The sequence below is a fragment of the Vombatus ursinus genome, unplaced genomic scaffold (assembly GCF_900497805.2).
Source record: "Vombatus ursinus unplaced genomic scaffold, bare-nosed wombat genome assembly UNPS02000582.1, whole genome shotgun sequence".
In the NCBI taxonomy this organism is placed as follows: domain Eukaryota; kingdom Metazoa; phylum Chordata; class Mammalia; order Diprotodontia; family Vombatidae; genus Vombatus; species Vombatus ursinus.
In genome coordinates this window covers 25,822,309-25,839,448 of record NW_020940360.1, presented here as the reverse complement: position 1 = coordinate 25,839,448, position 17,140 = coordinate 25,822,309, and positions in this window count along the sequence as shown.

Sequence of the window (17,140 nt, the reverse complement as noted above, 5' to 3'; positions counted from 1 at the left end):
GAGAGAGAGAGAGAGAGAGAGAGAGAGAGAGAGAGAGAAAGGAAGAAAGAAAGGAAGGAAGGAAGGAAGAGAAAGAAAGAGAAAGGAAGGAAGAGAAGGAAAGAGGAAGGAAAGAAGGAAGGAAGGAAGGGAGACAAATAGACAAAGATAGATGTTATCTCACTCAGCTAGACCCCATGCTCCTGAAGGTTCACGTTTATCCTTGTATCTCCAGTGCCTGGTACATAGTTGGCATTTAATAAATACTTGTTGATTGATTGATATATAAATATTTCCCCCTAATGTAGTTAGTTTTGCTAACAACATAAATAGAATTGCCATAAGTAGCAATTCTATTACTGCTAACTATTCCTGAAGCTAGAATGGGAGTCTATTCTCCCGAGACCCTTGCTTCTCCTCAGTGCTACCACTAATGACCTAAATTCCCTTTCCTCCTCACTCCACCCACCCATGGCTTAGAGTTGTAGTAGTCTCAAGTACTCTATAATCCAGAATGCCCCCACACAGTACAGCAGCAGCTAGATCCCTAAGAAGTAAGAATTGTAGAAGAGGATTGGCATTCTTAAATTTCATGTAGGACCTTCAAATTTGGAACTTTGGGACAGAAGGTGCAAGGTAGGCACAACATACATGTCTGTTTCTTCAGTGTAACAATAATTTAAAGATGCATAGTATTAAAGATTTATAAATTGTCATCTATAGGTAAATGTTGAGTTGACAACATGAGAAGAGAGAAACTAAAAATTTCATTTCTATATATATAGTTCCCCTCTAGGATACTCCTCAAAATTGTACTCACTCATGGTCTGGTTCCCCCATCAGTCAGTCAATTAATAAGCATTTATTAAGTTACTATTACTATGCACAAGGCACTTAGATAAGTGCCAGGGATACAAAGAAAGGCAAAAAACATTGTCCTTCTTTCAAGGTGCTCACATCCTAATGGCATAAATATCATGCAAATAACTACACATAGAAGATATATACAGTGTAAACGGAAGGAAATCCCAGATGGAAGGGTCTAGAGGGTCAGCAAGTCCAAATGCACAGTCAGATAATAGATCATTTTGTTTGATGGAGGTCTAATGCATCTGTCTAGTAGAGTATGTGCAGGGGGACAAAGTGTAATACTGGAAACTAGTAAAGGACCAGATTTTGAAGAGCTGTAAATGCCAAACAAAGTAGTTTATATTTGGTCCTGGAGGTAATAGGGAGGCACTAAAACTCATTATACATGAGGGTGACGTGAGCAGACCTACATTTTAGAAAAATCACTTTGGCAGATGAATGGAGGATGGGTAAGAATGGAGAGAGACTTGAGTCAAGGGAGACCAATTGGAAAGTTATTGTCATAGTCCAGGTAAGAGGAGATGAGAGCTTGAACCAGGATTGTGACCGTAGGAGTGGAGAGAAAGGAATCAGTGTAAGAGTTGTTATAAAGGTAAAAACAAGATTTAACAATAGGCTGGGCATGGTAATCCCTGATATTGACTAGGCTGAGGCTAACAAATCTCTTGATCTTGGGAGTTCTGAGCTTCAATGAGGTAAAATGATCAGGTATCCCTATTAAGCCAAATATGGTAAGCTATCAAGAGTAGGAAGTCACCAGGCTGCCTAAGGAAGGCTAAAGTAGAACAGGTGAAAGTTCCCATGACAAATAATAGAGGTATTGGGCCTGAGGGTGTCCACTGTACTTCCAGCTAGGTTTAGATAGGGAGACTCAACATACAGAGAGAAAAAGAGAGAGAGAGAGAGAGAGAGAGAGAGAGAGACAGAGAGAGAGACAGAGAGAGAGAGAAAGATTTGACAACAGATTGGATATGTATAGTGACTGAGTAAAAAGTAGAGTTTTTGAGTGTGAGCGAAGGGGAAGATAATAGTACCCTTGACAGTATAGAGGGAGAAGGGAGGGGGCTCCACGTTAGAGCTTTGGGGAACACTCATAGTTAGTGGATATGACCTGGGTGAAGATTCAGTAAAAGAGGATAAGAACGGGCAAACAGAAGAATCGGGAGAGAGCAGTATCCCCAGAAGGTGACTGCTACTTCAGGTTCTAGTTCATGCTATCTTGTGATGGGTTGCTCCTACTATTATAACTCATGAGCCCCAATCTGTGTGATTCCCATTGACTATCAGCCGTTAGATACAACTACCTCTTAGCAAAGGCATTTACTCAAATGACATAATAAGAAAAATAAGTACAAAGTAATTCCCCCATCAATGTGAAGTGGATTCTCATGCAAATATACATAAAGTCCAGAAGGGCAGGCTTAGAGTGTAATAGCAGTGTATTACAGGAGTAGGATGCATGCATAGCAAAGGTATCTCACAATTCCTGGTACTACAGGGACTTGAAACTCCTTCTCCCATTGTATAATTCATACACAGTTCCTTTTAGAAGCAGCATCTGTACTAGGTGGATTTACCAAGCCTAGATGTCTATTCTCTCTTTATAGACTCCTTACACTGAGTTTTCCAGTAATTGCTCCTCTCCACAGCCTGACTCTCTGTTTCTGGATTATGATCCTTGAAGCTGCTGCCTCCATCAAGTAACAATCTCTTTATATCCATGTCTGTTTGGAATTTATGTCTCTGCTTCTCTACAAATGCAGTGACCCCAAAGAACCCAACGAGCTCTAGTGGCACAGCTGATATCATGAGTGGGAGATGGGGAAGAGAAAATTTCCCTTCCCTTTCCTGCCCTCTGACACAAGTTCAAAGGTCTCCTTCCACAATTGTCTCCAACTCTTAAACTTAAACTTCTGAAATTCATCTAGCTATTTAACGCCCCCAGAGGTATAGCTTGCTTATTTGCTCAGGTATAGCACTTTTCCCTTCTTGACTCAATTAGAGTTGAATTTGCATCTTATTTACATATTCAAATTTTTATTAATATTACATATTAAAATTTTAATTATAAAATTATAATACTACCTATTAAAATTAATTCTAGAATTATAAAAATCAATTATAAAGTTATAAAATTAATTATAAAGTTATAAAATTAATTAAAAATTAATATTACATATTGAAATTTTTATCATATATGACTTTATTCTGCAACTACATCAACTGAGATGGGGGAAAGTAAACTCCTTCTGTTACATGTAAAATCAGTATTAAATCCAGTTATTTAGGTGAACTACCTTCTGTTTATGCCTAATTATTTTGCAGTTAGTATAGGATTATGTATATCATTAAATGTATTAAATAGCATTGTTGCAAGTTTTATTTGATTACAGTAAACTGTGTATATATGGTCTGTCTTCACAGATTTCTGACCACATACTGTTGCCCCCTGCTCACAATTTTGAAGTGTTAGAGGAAACATAAAATGTCATCAGAGTAACATATAATCAGTAATCTGGTCACATGATGAGAGTGAGACATAACCAAATGCAGACTTCCTACTCTTTTGTTTTGTTGTTTTTATTCAGTCATTTTTCAGTCATGTCTGATTCTTTGTGACCCCATTTGGGATTTTCTTGGCAAAGATACTGGAGTGGTTTGCCATTTCCTTCTCCAGCTCATTTTACAGATGAGTAAACTGAAACAAATAGGGTTAAGCATCTTGCCCAGGGTCACACAGCTAGTAAGTGTCTGAGGTCAGATTTGAACTCAGGTCTTCCTGGCTCCAGGACCAGCATTCTAGCTACTTCATGAAATTCTGAGCTAATGCTTAATAACTGAAAACTGTTCACCCCTGTTTTGAAGAATGTATAAATTAAATTCTATGGAACTCAAGTGGTAGGAACATATTTAATTCTTAATGATTTTCTCTCAGACCTATTCTTTTTAGGCAGCTTCCAAACTAGAGTTGGACTAGATATTTATTTTATGATATTTAGTATTTATTGTATTTAGTATTTAATTTATGGGAGCATGTCACTGAAATGGAATTTGATTTTTACAATAAACTAGAAGTTTGTGAAATTCATTTTGTAAGAAGCGTCCTTTTGTTTAGAAAACATAAGGAAAAAAAGTACTACAAACACTCTTACTTAGATATTATGATGGAGCCATTGTTTCATTCGTTTGGATAATCCCTCTACCAGGACAACTTATAACCCCTCACGCCTCCGTAGCCTGTGCACTTCACATCCATGTCCTGTCACATCCAAATCTTCCAAGTAATGTGCTAGACTCCTTCCTCTCACTCTTTCAGTTTTTCCAGGGTACCAATATACTACACAAGCCGTCCATCTGTTGTTTTTCATTCTCATTTTGTGACTGATGCACCACTGCCTTTTCCAGGCGTGTTGTTATTTTTTAGTCATTTTTCAGTCATGTCCGACTCTTCATGAACCCTTTTGGGGTTTTCTTGGCAAAGATACTGGTTTGCCAACTCCATCTCATTTTACAGATGAGGAAACTGAGGTAAATAGGGTTAAGTAACTTGCTAATAAGTGTCTTAGGCTAGATTTGAACTCAGGTCTTCCTGACTCCAAGCCTGGCACTCCATCCACTGTGCCACCTAGCTGCATACATACCTTCGATATTGTGTTTTTGCCCTTTCCTGTCCACAAGTAGTAATGAGCTACGGCTATATACGATGCCATTTATCTTTCCATTACCTTGGATTATCTGTAATTTTAAATTTTTCCTTTTTTTCCAAGTAAAATTATTCTGAAATAAATTTAAAAGGCAAATGCTCTCCCAATGAAAAGATACATTACTACATACATATCTAATACCTTTTCAAGTGGCTATACTGTAAAAATATCATTCTTCTCAGTTACTTTGGTGGATCTGTGATCCCACTGATGTGCGTACTTCTAATCAGGATCGCAACCCATTCTTTGTAACTTTGTGCCTTCATTTTTTGTAACTCTGGTCCAAGTCCTCCTGCAAATCTTTCACAGGTTATTTTCTACTTCATGTGTTGGGGTGAAATTGGGGGGTGCTCCTCTAGATCAGGAGCTCTTAACCCAGGATCTGTGAACTTGCTTTTTAAAAAAAATTGATTGCATTTAGTGTAATTTATTTCCTTTCTCTTCCTATATATTATTGCATGTATTTAAATACATTATTCTGAGAGGGGGTCCATAGGCTTTGTCAGACTGCCAAAGGGGTCCATGACACAAAAAAAAGATGAAGAACCTCTAGTCTAGGGCCTTTGACATTGCATAGATACTAGTGGAGCATCTTACCACATGACCAGCTTACCATCTTTACCAATCATACTTCATTCTAATGACATCTTTTATGCCGCCTTTCTGCAGTTCTTCACTGGTAATGCATTATATTCTGCTTATGCTCCTTGGTTATCTGAAATGTTAATTTTTTGGAATCTGTGACTCCAAAGGAGTATGGAATCCATAAAAGAATATCAATGTTCAAAAGATGGACCTTTGTTTCTATGAGAAGTTTGGGGTAATTAAAAGCATGCTGTAATATATAAAAAGCAATCTAAACTACTTTTCTCTTGTTCTACACAAAGCCTTCCCTACTACATTTCAGCTGCCTCGTAGACTTCTAAAGAAGAAGCAAGAATGCTAAAACAAACAAACCAAAAAAAAAAAAAAACTTTACTCCAGGCACATTTCATCTCACACAAGGTTAAATTGTAATTGTAAGAAAGATTGGGGGGAGGGGGGCAGCTAGGTAGTGCAGTGGATAGAGCACCGGCCCTGAAGTGAGGAGGACCTGAGTTCAAATCCGGCCTCAGACCAAACACTTGATACTAGCTGTGTGACCCTGGACAAGTTACTTAACCCCAATTGCCTAAAAAAAATCGTAAGGGAGATGAGGGAATAGGAAGGGGACGTGGGAAGAGAGAGCAAGACTACCTCAGGATCAGAGATGACATCTCCAAGAAGAAAGTACCTAAGCTTTGGATATGATGAGCTTGAAACTCAGCAGGAGGAAGAAGACAATCTATGCTGTAGGCAAGAAGCATCTTCTGGACAAGATGCCCAGGTTATGCCAGGCTCTCATCACTCAATTATTGTGTATATACATATATACATACATGTACATGCACATATACACATAAATGTGGGTGTGGGTGTGTGTATAGGATAGATATTATTTTTCTATCATTTTTATACAATTTACCTATAGATCTGTCTGGACTGAATTATTTGTATTATTTTCTTTTTCTTTTCTTTTTTTGAGATTGAGTTGTTTAAGATCTCTGTCTCATGCTTTGTTAATAGGGTGGGGGAAAGGGAGAGTTATAATCACTGAACAATTTCCATTAAATTCTCAAGGTATTTTTTGGCTTGTTTATCTTTGCTTTTTATTATTATTATTTACATAAAGGAAGCCATTACAATGAAGCATGACCAAAAAATGTGAGCCAATCATGTGGTGAGAATGCTCCATTAGTAACCATGTAATGTCAAAAGTTTTAGAGCAGTAGCTTTTAACCTTTTTGTATCATGGATCCCACTGGTGTTCTGGTGAAGTCTGTGCTAATTGTACATAGCAGATTCTGATAATTATTTTTATTGTTCCTCTTTTAGTTGTGAATATACCTTGTTGATTGAGAAAGAAATAATTCCAAAACACCTATTTTTATTATCTAAATATCTTCCTAGTACCTAAACCATGTAAGGATAAAGCAGAGAAAGAGAATAATACACTAAAAAGTACAAAACAATATAGGACTAATACACTATCATTAAAATTATTCACAGCTATAAAGTTAAATTTATACAAAAAATGCAAAGATGACTCAACATTGGAGTCATAATTAAACATATTAAAATCACAAAAAACCCAAAACACATGATAACAATAGATTGAGTGGGGGGAGTGACTTAAAAGATACAACATTATTTTATACTAAAATTCTTAAAAATCATAGGAAAAAAGGTTCTTTTTAATCAAATATAAAGTAAAGGGCCTTGGTTCCTTATCTGTTAAATGACTGGGTAGGACTAAATAGCTTCCAAGGTCCCATGCAGCTCTGAGTCTATGATTCTATTAATCTATATCCTTTATGTCCAAAGCCATGCTTCAGTCTGTATTCATACAATATCAGTTCTTTCTCTGGAGGCAGATAGTATATTTCATCGTGAGTTGTTTGGGATTGTCTTGGATCGTTGTATTGCTGAGATTAGCTAAGTCATCCACAGTTCTTCATCATACAACATTGCTGTTACTGTGTACAATGTTCTTCAAGTTCTGCTCACTTCACTTTGCACCTTGATTCTCTTTTATTCTCTAGGTTTCCGTGACACTATTGTCTCCTGGTTCTCTCCTACTAACTGCTCCTTCTCAGTCACCTGAGAGAAAAACCTAAAACAAACAAAGAAAAAAATCCCTTCATTTTACCCTACCATCCCCTCAGACTATTACCCTAGTTTATCCTTCCTTTCATGACAAACTCCTAGGAAAAGCAGCTGGTGGCACAGTGCATAAAGCAGGCAGCTGGTGGCACAGTGGATAGAGAGATGGGCTTGGAATCTGGAAGACCTGAGTTCAATACTAGACACAGGATAAGGAAATTGAGGCAAATAGTGCTAAGTGACTTGCTCAGGGTCACACAGCTTGTAAGTGTCTGAGGCCAGATTTGAACCAATGAAGATGAGTCTTCCTGACTCTAGTTTTGGCACTCTAGCCATTGTGCCACCTAGCTGCCCTAATTAACTCTAGAATCTCCCTATTACCTTAAGGATCAAATATAAAATCCTTTGTTTAGCTTTTTAGAGCCCTTCATAACCTGGCCCTTTCCTACATTTCTAGTTGTCTTGATGTAGATCTCCTTTCTGCTCCTTGCACAGGACACTCCATTTCCTAACTATGCACTTTCACTAGCTGTCTCCTATTCCTGGATTGCTATTCCCACCCCACCCTACCCCACCTCTACCTCCTAGCTTCCCTGGCTTCCTTCAAGTCTTCCCTGAAATCTAACGTTCTGCAAGAAGCCTTTCCTAGTTCCTGTTAATGTTAGGATCTTCCATATGAGATTACTTCTAATTTATTCTGTATATAGCACAGTGGTTGGCACATAGTAGGTGCTCAATAAATGCTTGTTGACTGACTGACTGACTCCTCATTTCCTCATGCCAATCGATGTCAGCCCTAATCCCTCAAGAGTCCCTATATGACTCTGCCCTCCCTTTCCATCAACCATTAGCACTTCTTTTTTTCTAAACAAAGTGCTCTTCATATCAGATCTCTTCTTCACTTGTCTCTTATAGTCACAGAAACCTGGCTTAGCATCTCTAGAGCTGGATATACTTTCTCTCATTCTCCTCAATAGGAGTAGGAATGTGTTTGTTTTTATCTTCAATGACATTTGAGGCTCTCCTCAATCATCTACACTCAACATCATTTCCTCCTTTGTGTTTTACTCCACCTAGGTATATGATCCAATCCTGATCCTAGTGGCTGGTCACTACTGACTTCCTCCCTCCAGGTCATTTTCCTTCCTATCTCTAGCAGCTCAGCACCATGTTAACTATTTCTATTCCAAATCCTAACCTTATACTTGGGTTCCCCAGTTTCCTCATTTCCTATGATTTAGACCCTCACCTTACTTCATTTCCATACAGATCATAGATTAAGTTAGATGGGATATTGCCTAACCCCCTCATTTTACAATTGAAATAAAGGAAACCCAAGAAGTTTCATTGATTTTCCTGTAATCACACAGGTAGCAAGGATTAGAGGTGGAACTCAAAGCCAGGTCCTCTGACTTCACAGATAGTGTTCTTTCCATCGTATCTATCTCATTTCCCATAAGTGTTTTGCCTCCACGGTGTATAACTCTTAAATTCCTGTATCTAACCATAACTTCCTCACTCCATTGACCTATCATTGATCATTCCTTCCAGATTTCAAACCTACATTACTTCCTCCATCTGACTTCTCCATTCCTGCTTTGGTGTAACTAAAGAGAGTTGGAAAAAGTTATATAACGAGACTGACAAGGTTAGTTACAAATTTATTTTATTCTGTGTTTACTGAGCTCTCACTGCATGACAATACTTCTACTCGCCTCTGCCATCCCTTTCTATGTACCTTTCTATGTTGTAGTCTCAAATCTTCTCTTCTCTTTTCAAGTGACCTATATCATACCCTCCCTGCCTTCCTCTCAGCAGAGGACCTTGCCACTTCATCGAAAAATTGATGCTATCTCTAAAGAAATCCCCTCTATACCCCAATGCTACCCTTCAAATCACCTTATCATCATTTCCCATCATCTCTTTCTTTGCTCCACTTTCAGAGGAAGAGGTGGTTTTACCAATGCTAACCCTTTTCCTTGTGTCCTAGATCCCATTACTTCTTGTATCCTCTGGGAACTTAGCCCTTTCATTCTCCTTTTCCCCACTTTCATTGATTTATCCAGTAATTCCTTTCATGTTGTCTACCAGCATGACCAGATCTTAAAAAAAAACTTTTTGTTTGACCCTATCATTCCCTTAAACTATCATCCTAGTCTCTCCTCCCTTTCACAGACAAACTCCTAGAAAAAGCTCTTTATATCATCACTTTCCAATTTCTCAACTATCACACACTTCTCAACACTTTGCAATATGACTTTAGAGCCCACAACTTGATTGAAACCATTCTCTCCATGGTCACCAATGATCCTTTTATTCCTGAATCCAGCACCTTTTTCTCAGTCACTATTTTATTGACCTCTTTGCAGTGTTTAACACTATTGACCACTAACCCTTTATTTCTGAATACTATCTCCTACCTGGATTTTCAGAAGACTTCTGTGTTGTGTTTCTCTTTCTGCCTTTCTGATCCTTATTGACTTGATCCTTCTCAGTCTCCTTTACAGATTCAGCAACTGTGTCCTGCCCCTATGTTTGAATCTATCCCAGGGCTTTGTCATGTGGCCTCTTTGTCTCTGTCTCTGTCTCTATCTCTATCTGTCTGTCTCTCTCTCCTTTCATCAGCTCCATGGATTCAGCTATTATCTCTCAGTAAATGACTCCCGCGTCTATATACACAGCCCTCTAATACATGGCAGTCCCACATCTCCAACTGCCTGCTAGACAGTTTCACCTGTGTGTCCCCTCGCATCTCAAATTCAACATGTCTAAAACATAATTTACTATTTTCCCCCAAAACCTGCTTCTCCTTGTACTTTACATATTTCTGTTTCCAGTCACAAAGATGAAAAACCTAAAACTCATTGTTAACTATTTAATTAGTTGATAAGTCTTGTTTATTCCACCTCCTCAACCTCTCACACTTGTTCCTTCTCTCTGCTCATAGAGAATATCCCTCCCAGCTGAGTCCTCATCACCTCTTAGCTAGATTGTTGTCATAGAGTACTGGGTTCTCCCTGTCATCAGACTTTCATCCCCTCCAACCCATTCTCATACTGTCAATTTTATATTTCTGAAGTCTAATTTCTTACTATGTAACTTCTTGATCAAGAAGCTTCAATGACTACCCATTTGCCTTTAGGGCAAAATTCAGGTCCACTCAGGGCCTAACTCAACAGATTTCACCATGGCTGCTCTGAGAGGACAGGAAGTTATGAAACTATCCTTGGCCTCCCAGAGAGGCCTGGTTCTTCCAAACCGGGGCTATCCCAGAGCTAGATGGGAGTAGACTTCAGGATGATAGTTTGAGAGGTTGAGAAGGTCAAACAGGGGCAGCTAGGTGGCACAGTGGATAGCGTATGAGGCATGGAGTCAGGAAGACTCATCTTCCTAAGTTCCAATCTGGCCTCAGATACTTACTGACAGCGTGACCAGATCTGGGCAAGTCACTTAACCCTGTTTGCCTCAGTTTCCTCATCTGTAAAATAAGCTGGAGAAGGAAATAGCAAACCACTCCAGTATCTTTGCCAAGAAAACCCCAAAACTGAGTTACAAAGAGAGGGACACAAGTGAAAATGACTCAACAACAACCACAAAGGTCAAACAAAAGGATTGTTGTTTGTTCTTGGAATGGAGGAGATCTGGTCATGTTGGTAGACAACACAGAAGGAATTAATGAATAAAACAATTAAAAATGGGGAAAAACAGTCTGCTCCAGTCTAAATCAAAACCCTAGAGCTGTGTCACTCTCTGGGAGTTCTTTACCTCTCTAGGCAATCTGTAATTCCAGAATACAGTGCAATATATTTTACTTATTTTGTCAATCCTTGACCAAATCAACCCAAAACTGCAAGGAAAAGTTTTGGTCTTTGCTGAGAATTAAAATTGGTAATCCCAGATTCACTGGGTGCCTGAAGTTAACCAAACAAAGTCTTTTTTGTTTTTTAATCTTTTGTTCTTTCAGTGCACTGGTTGTGTGGCATAATGACTTTTTATGAACACTTTAAGAATCTCAAGGTCCTTTCCTCACTATAACCCATTGAGCATTAGCAATAGAAGGGTCACTGGAGGTGCACTCTGGTTCTAGTGATGTGACCTTGAGCAAATTGCTTAACCTCACTGAGTCTCACTTTGCTAGTCTGTCTAATGTTATTGATGATTATGGAGATCATGATGATGATGATGATAGCTATATATATAATATATAATACCTGATATTATATATTATCTATAATTAGGTATATTATATATAATATGTATTACATATAATACTTTAAGGTTTGCAGATGTCTTTACACATGATATCTCATTTGATCCTCTCAACAACATTGTCAAGTATATACTAGTTATTTTCCCCATTTTATTTATTTTTATTTTTTAAAATTCTCAGCCTCAGAAACATCAAAAAAGGTACATTTCCACATATGAAGTAAAAAAAGAAAAAGAATTTGTGTGAAACCATGAATCTCTCTGATTCATAGCTTGCTTTTAAAAAAAGTGTATAAATCCAACATATGACTTTCAAAGCTGTTATCCTTGCCTGTGATTCCTTCTGAACGTCCTTCTGTTCATTTAAAAAATGCTTCAAGGACCCCCTGTTTCTTTTGTGTCTCTGTGTGAGTGAAAACAATCAACACTGTTCCACTAATGTAGTAGTATATTGTGTTCTCCCTCAACATTGTTCCCATTTTATAGATAAGGAAACTAAGACAGAGGGACTAAGTGACTAACCCAGAGTCACAGAGTGAATAAAGTGTCCGAGGCAGGATTCAAACTCATGTCTTCAGGACTCCTAGTCCAACATTTCATTCACTGCCTCAAAAATAAATCAGGTTAGATAATATCCAAGGTTCTTTCCAGCTCTTAAAAGAAATCTAGTGCTGACTCATTATTTGTACTAAAGCGATATAACAAAATGATCAATAAATAAACCAGAATGATCAAAGGTTACAAATATTTGTGCAAAACATTTAGTTGCTGATCCTTATTCATACAATGGTAACTCACATAACTCAAAATTCATTATAAAACATAACTTTCCTCCTGTTCTAATAACAATGTGCATGCCAGATATTTTTGTTGTCCAGTCATTTTTCAGTCATGTCCAAGTTTTCTTGGTAAAGGTACTGGAGTGGTTCACCATTTCCTTCTCCAGCGCATTTTACAGATGAGGAAACTGAGGCAAACTGGATTAAGTCACAAAGTCACACAGCTCATAAATGTCAGAGGCCAGATTTGAACTCATAAAGATGAGTCTTCCTGACTCCAGGCTTAGCCATCAATTACCAATTTTGTTTTCTGTTTTCCACTTGGCTATTTCTGTAAACAGAACGTGAAAACTTTCAGAGGTTTCCTTCATTGATCCTGAAAATTTCACTCAGTATCATATTCATAATAGATATCCCATCACCAGCAAGTTGTACGTAAAGTGGAATTCATGACTAGAATAAATTATTATCACACAAATTTCTTCAGTTCAGTTTCTCATGAAAATAAAATCTGTTAAGTCACTCATCAGAGCAAATGCTATTTAAACCAACTCTTCTTGGAAGTAAGAGGCTTGGCGTTTCTCTATCAAGCTAACTGACAAATTCCCAAGATTCCATTCTCTCAGGTAGAATAACCAGGAGTGACCAGTCACTCCTTCATCCTTCTCTTCATTAGACAAAGACAAAATTAATAAAACAATAATAAACTGTTGATAATCAGCATAACTGTTCTCTTACGTGCTTGGTGCTGGAGATACAAAGCCAAAAAGAAAAAAAATAGACATTTCCTACACCTTAAGAAACTCAGATTTTATGAGGAAAACAGCATATATGCATTTAAGTAGATAAATATACAAAGTAAATACAAGGTAAATTTAAGGGAATTTTTTTGAGGTGGAGGGAGGCACTAGCAGGTGGGGGGTTACAAAGAGGACTATCAGTGGTATTTGTGCTGAGCTTTAAAGAAAGCTAGAGATTCTACAAGGCACAGGTTAGAAGGCAGTCCACTCCAAGGATGGAGGACAGTCTGAAAAAAATGCGGTTTACTACACAGGCCACCTGGGAAATGATCAACATTTCTCTGGGTCATTGAAGTGACGCAGCTACTAGGGTAGTTCCTTTATAAATTCTCAAACTTTGATAACTTTTCTCTACATATTAAAAAAAGAAAATCAAATTAATCTAGATAATTGAATAAATTCCCTGTGGGCACAAATTACCTCCAACTTTCATTTTCTATTGTACCCTTACAAATGCTAGATATAAAAACCACCCAAGACACACCTGATTTATTACAATTCTTATTTTATCTTAACACAACCCTTACTCAAACTGATATTGTCCTAGTGATGTTACATTGCTGTGAATTAAAGAATATCACACTGTCAGAATTGAAATTATATAGATGTCACAAAAGACAATGGAAAGTCATGTGGTCAATTTTAAGTAGCCTAGAGCAATACTATTGTAAATAGAGTATACCTGCATTTCATCAGAACATTTGAGAAAGTCTCTCTTCTTTTTATTAGGAAGATGGTGAAACCAGAGGTTGAGAGTGGTGAGGTGACTTAACCATATAGCTAGTTAATCAGTATAGTGTAGTGGAAAGAGCATAGGACTTAGAATGAAAGATCTGAGTTTGAATCCAGGTTCTTCCCCTTTTTAACTGCTTACAAGTGACTTTCAGTAAGTCACTTAATTCATGCGGTCAGATGGAAGATGAATTCTACTAGTCCCTGAGGGAAGAACTGAAAGCAAAAGATAGAAATTGAAGTGAGCATATTTGAAGAAAAATTCCAAAAAATTAGATGTTTCTAGAGTAGAATGGACTGCCTCAGTAGGTGATGGATACTTCCTCATTAGAGGTTTCAAGTCAAAGCTGGATGTAGAAGCCCATTGTGTTCTATTCAGGTTTGGGTAGGGATAAAATCTTTGATTGGATTGCCCAAGGCTGGGGGGCAGGGGTTTTAGAAGTAAATGACATGTTCAAAGTCACAGCCACCAGCCCCTCATTAGTATAAGTCCACTTTTCATTATAATATTCATTCTCTCTTATTACTTGTTAACCAATCAGGGTATCAATTGCCACCCTCAGAAATACCCACTCTTCCAAAGGTATGTAAGTGTTAAGTGACTTCTGTGATGGGACTTTGGCATTTGAGAATGTCACTGACCCCTTTTGTTAATTACATGCTAGAATGATTAATAAAATGATTAATTACCCAGAAATTATGTCTCTCAAACTTTTCAAATATCATAGCCTTGAAAAATGACAGATAAGTAACTGCTTGAATGGGCTACTGTGCAGAACTACCACCAAAGTCCAAGTCCAATGTCCCAACATGGTGTGTAACCAGATTATGTCACCCTAGGTTCTCAAAGACTAAACCAGAAGAGCACATGTTCCTAACAAGCTGGAAAGGCTCCAAGGGAGATATGGTACGATGGAAAGAGCACTGGCTTGGGTGTCAGAGAACCAGGGTTCTTTTCCATCCTCTAACACTTACTACCTGTATGACTTTAGGCAAATCATTTAACTTGTTTGGGCCCCAGTTTCCTCATTTGCAAAATGAGAGAGGGGATAGACTAAATGGCTTCTGAGGCCCCTTCTAACTCTAGATACATAACCCCATCTTAATTCAATTCAAATCAATAAGCATTTGGTAATGGAAGGACTGGAATTTAATAATGCCTGACAGGCCTGTTCCTTTTAATCTAGTACTAGACACTGTATACTAGTGTCTAGTTATAGACATAGAGATACATTATAAAACCATAATTTTATATGGCCCTTTAAGATTTCAAAGAATTTTCCATGTGTTATCTCATTTGATCCTTCCAATAACCCTATTATATCCTTATATAGTGCTGTTATATCCGTAGTGTTGTGTTTGAGGAACTGCTAGTAGCCTAAGGTAGCCAGATCATGGAGTGTGGGTAGAAGACTGGAAATGTAGGGAAGGGCCATGTATTGGGTAAATAGTTGTCTATGAGATTAAATTGTAAGGTACTTAGAATGACTAGCTCTTGGTGTTGGAAAGGTCTTGAAATATCATGTACTTCAAGTCCCTTTTCAAAGCATGAATCCTTTCTAGAAGTTTGTTGGCCGGTGCTTGTCCATCTCTATCTTGAATATCTCCAGTGACAGAGAGCTTATCACTTATAATTCTATGACTCTTGATGAAGCAACTTCAAAGACTCCAATAGCATATCTCCAAGTTTACAATTGATCTCTTAACTCCTTGGCCTCTTTTAGATATCCTCTTGACCCCTCTGCTGTCTTTGATTTTGTTGACTAACCCCTCTTCAAGAATATACTCTTCTCTTGGCTTCTGTAACATTGTGTGTGTGTGTGTGTGTGTGTGTGTGTGTGTGTGTGTTGTACCTCTTTTACAATTTGGCCAATTCTGATTTTTAAGGAATTATTTTTTTCAGTATTTTTGTGCCTCTTTTACCAAGCTATTTACCAAGCTCTTTTCAAAACTTTCTTGCATTGTTCTCATTTATTTTCCCAATTTTTCCTCCACTGCTCTTATTTGATTTTTAAAGTCTTTTTTTGCTCTTCTTTATCTCTTTCTTCAGCTCTTCTAGGAATTCTTATTGGGCTTGTGTCTAATCTGTATTTTTCTTTGAGGCTTTGCTTATAGACGTTTTTAAGTCACTGTCTTCTTCTGAATTTGTGTCTTGAACTTCCCTGTTGCTACAGTAGCTTCTTATGGTAACATTTCTTTTTTGCTATTGTTTGCCCATTTTTCCAGCCTAACTTTGGACTTTATGTTAGAGTTGGAACCTGCTCACCTCTTGGGGTAGGAAGAGATGCCTGGCCTGAGTTTTTGTCTTTTATGTCCTTCTGCTGCTTTCACAGTTCAGTGGCTGGGGTGGGGGATGGGGGTTGTAAGTTTTTAGTGCTTCCAACATGGTGTGATCTGGGGAGAGATCTGGTTACTGACCTCCTGGTCTATGCTCTGGTCCTTACCCAGGTAAGACCTTTGCTACCTCATGTTCTTACCTGCTTCTCTCTTTGCAGTGGAACTGAGATCTAGAACTGGGTAATGGGGGCCAGCTGCCAGCTGCAACTGTTCCTGCTCCCAGAGTTCCCTTGGGATCTCTTTCTGACCAAGTGTATAATCCTTTACTATCCTTGGGTATTGGGCTGCTCCCCACTTCTCTTGCCACTGCCACAGCCCAGCTTTGCCACTATGACCAGTGCTATTTCTGCCACTCCACAGGCTCCTGGCCAGCCTTCACACCAGTGTCTGCAGACCTCTCTTGCTATATTCCTAAGCTTCCCTTAGCTGGAAAAATAGCTTACTATAACTTTTAATTGGCTTTCTTGCCTAGAATTCAATTTAAAGCATTTTTTAGGTTGTTTTGGAAGGGGTGTGTCTCTTGACTCAGAAAGATGTTGATTTCACTCCACCATCTTGACTCTGCTCCTCCTCTGTGACACTGCTTTTCAACCTAACCCTCTTTGGGTTTTTTTTTGTTTGTTTTGTTTTTGTTTGTTTGTTTGTTTTTGCTGGATCATCATCCACATCCTGCCCCCTAAGGCTCTGTCATGAGCCCTCTTCTCTCTGATCTTATCAGTGACCATGGGTTCAATGATCATCTCCATTAAGTTGACTTCCAAATCTAATAGCTCAATCCTCATAACTCAAGTCTAATAGCTCCAGTCCCATATCACCAATCACTTACTGAATAGCACCCTGTATATGTCTCATAAGCATCTTAAGCTCAAAATAGACAAAAGTAACTGCTCAAAACTTCCTAATTTATATTAATGGTACAACTATCCATCTAAATTCATACCGTTGGCATCGTCCTTTACTTTTCCCTCTTTTTGCCCCGATATCCAGTCAGCTGCTCAGTCTTGTTGATTCTACTTCCACTGCATCTTTCAAATCTCCATCCCTTTCT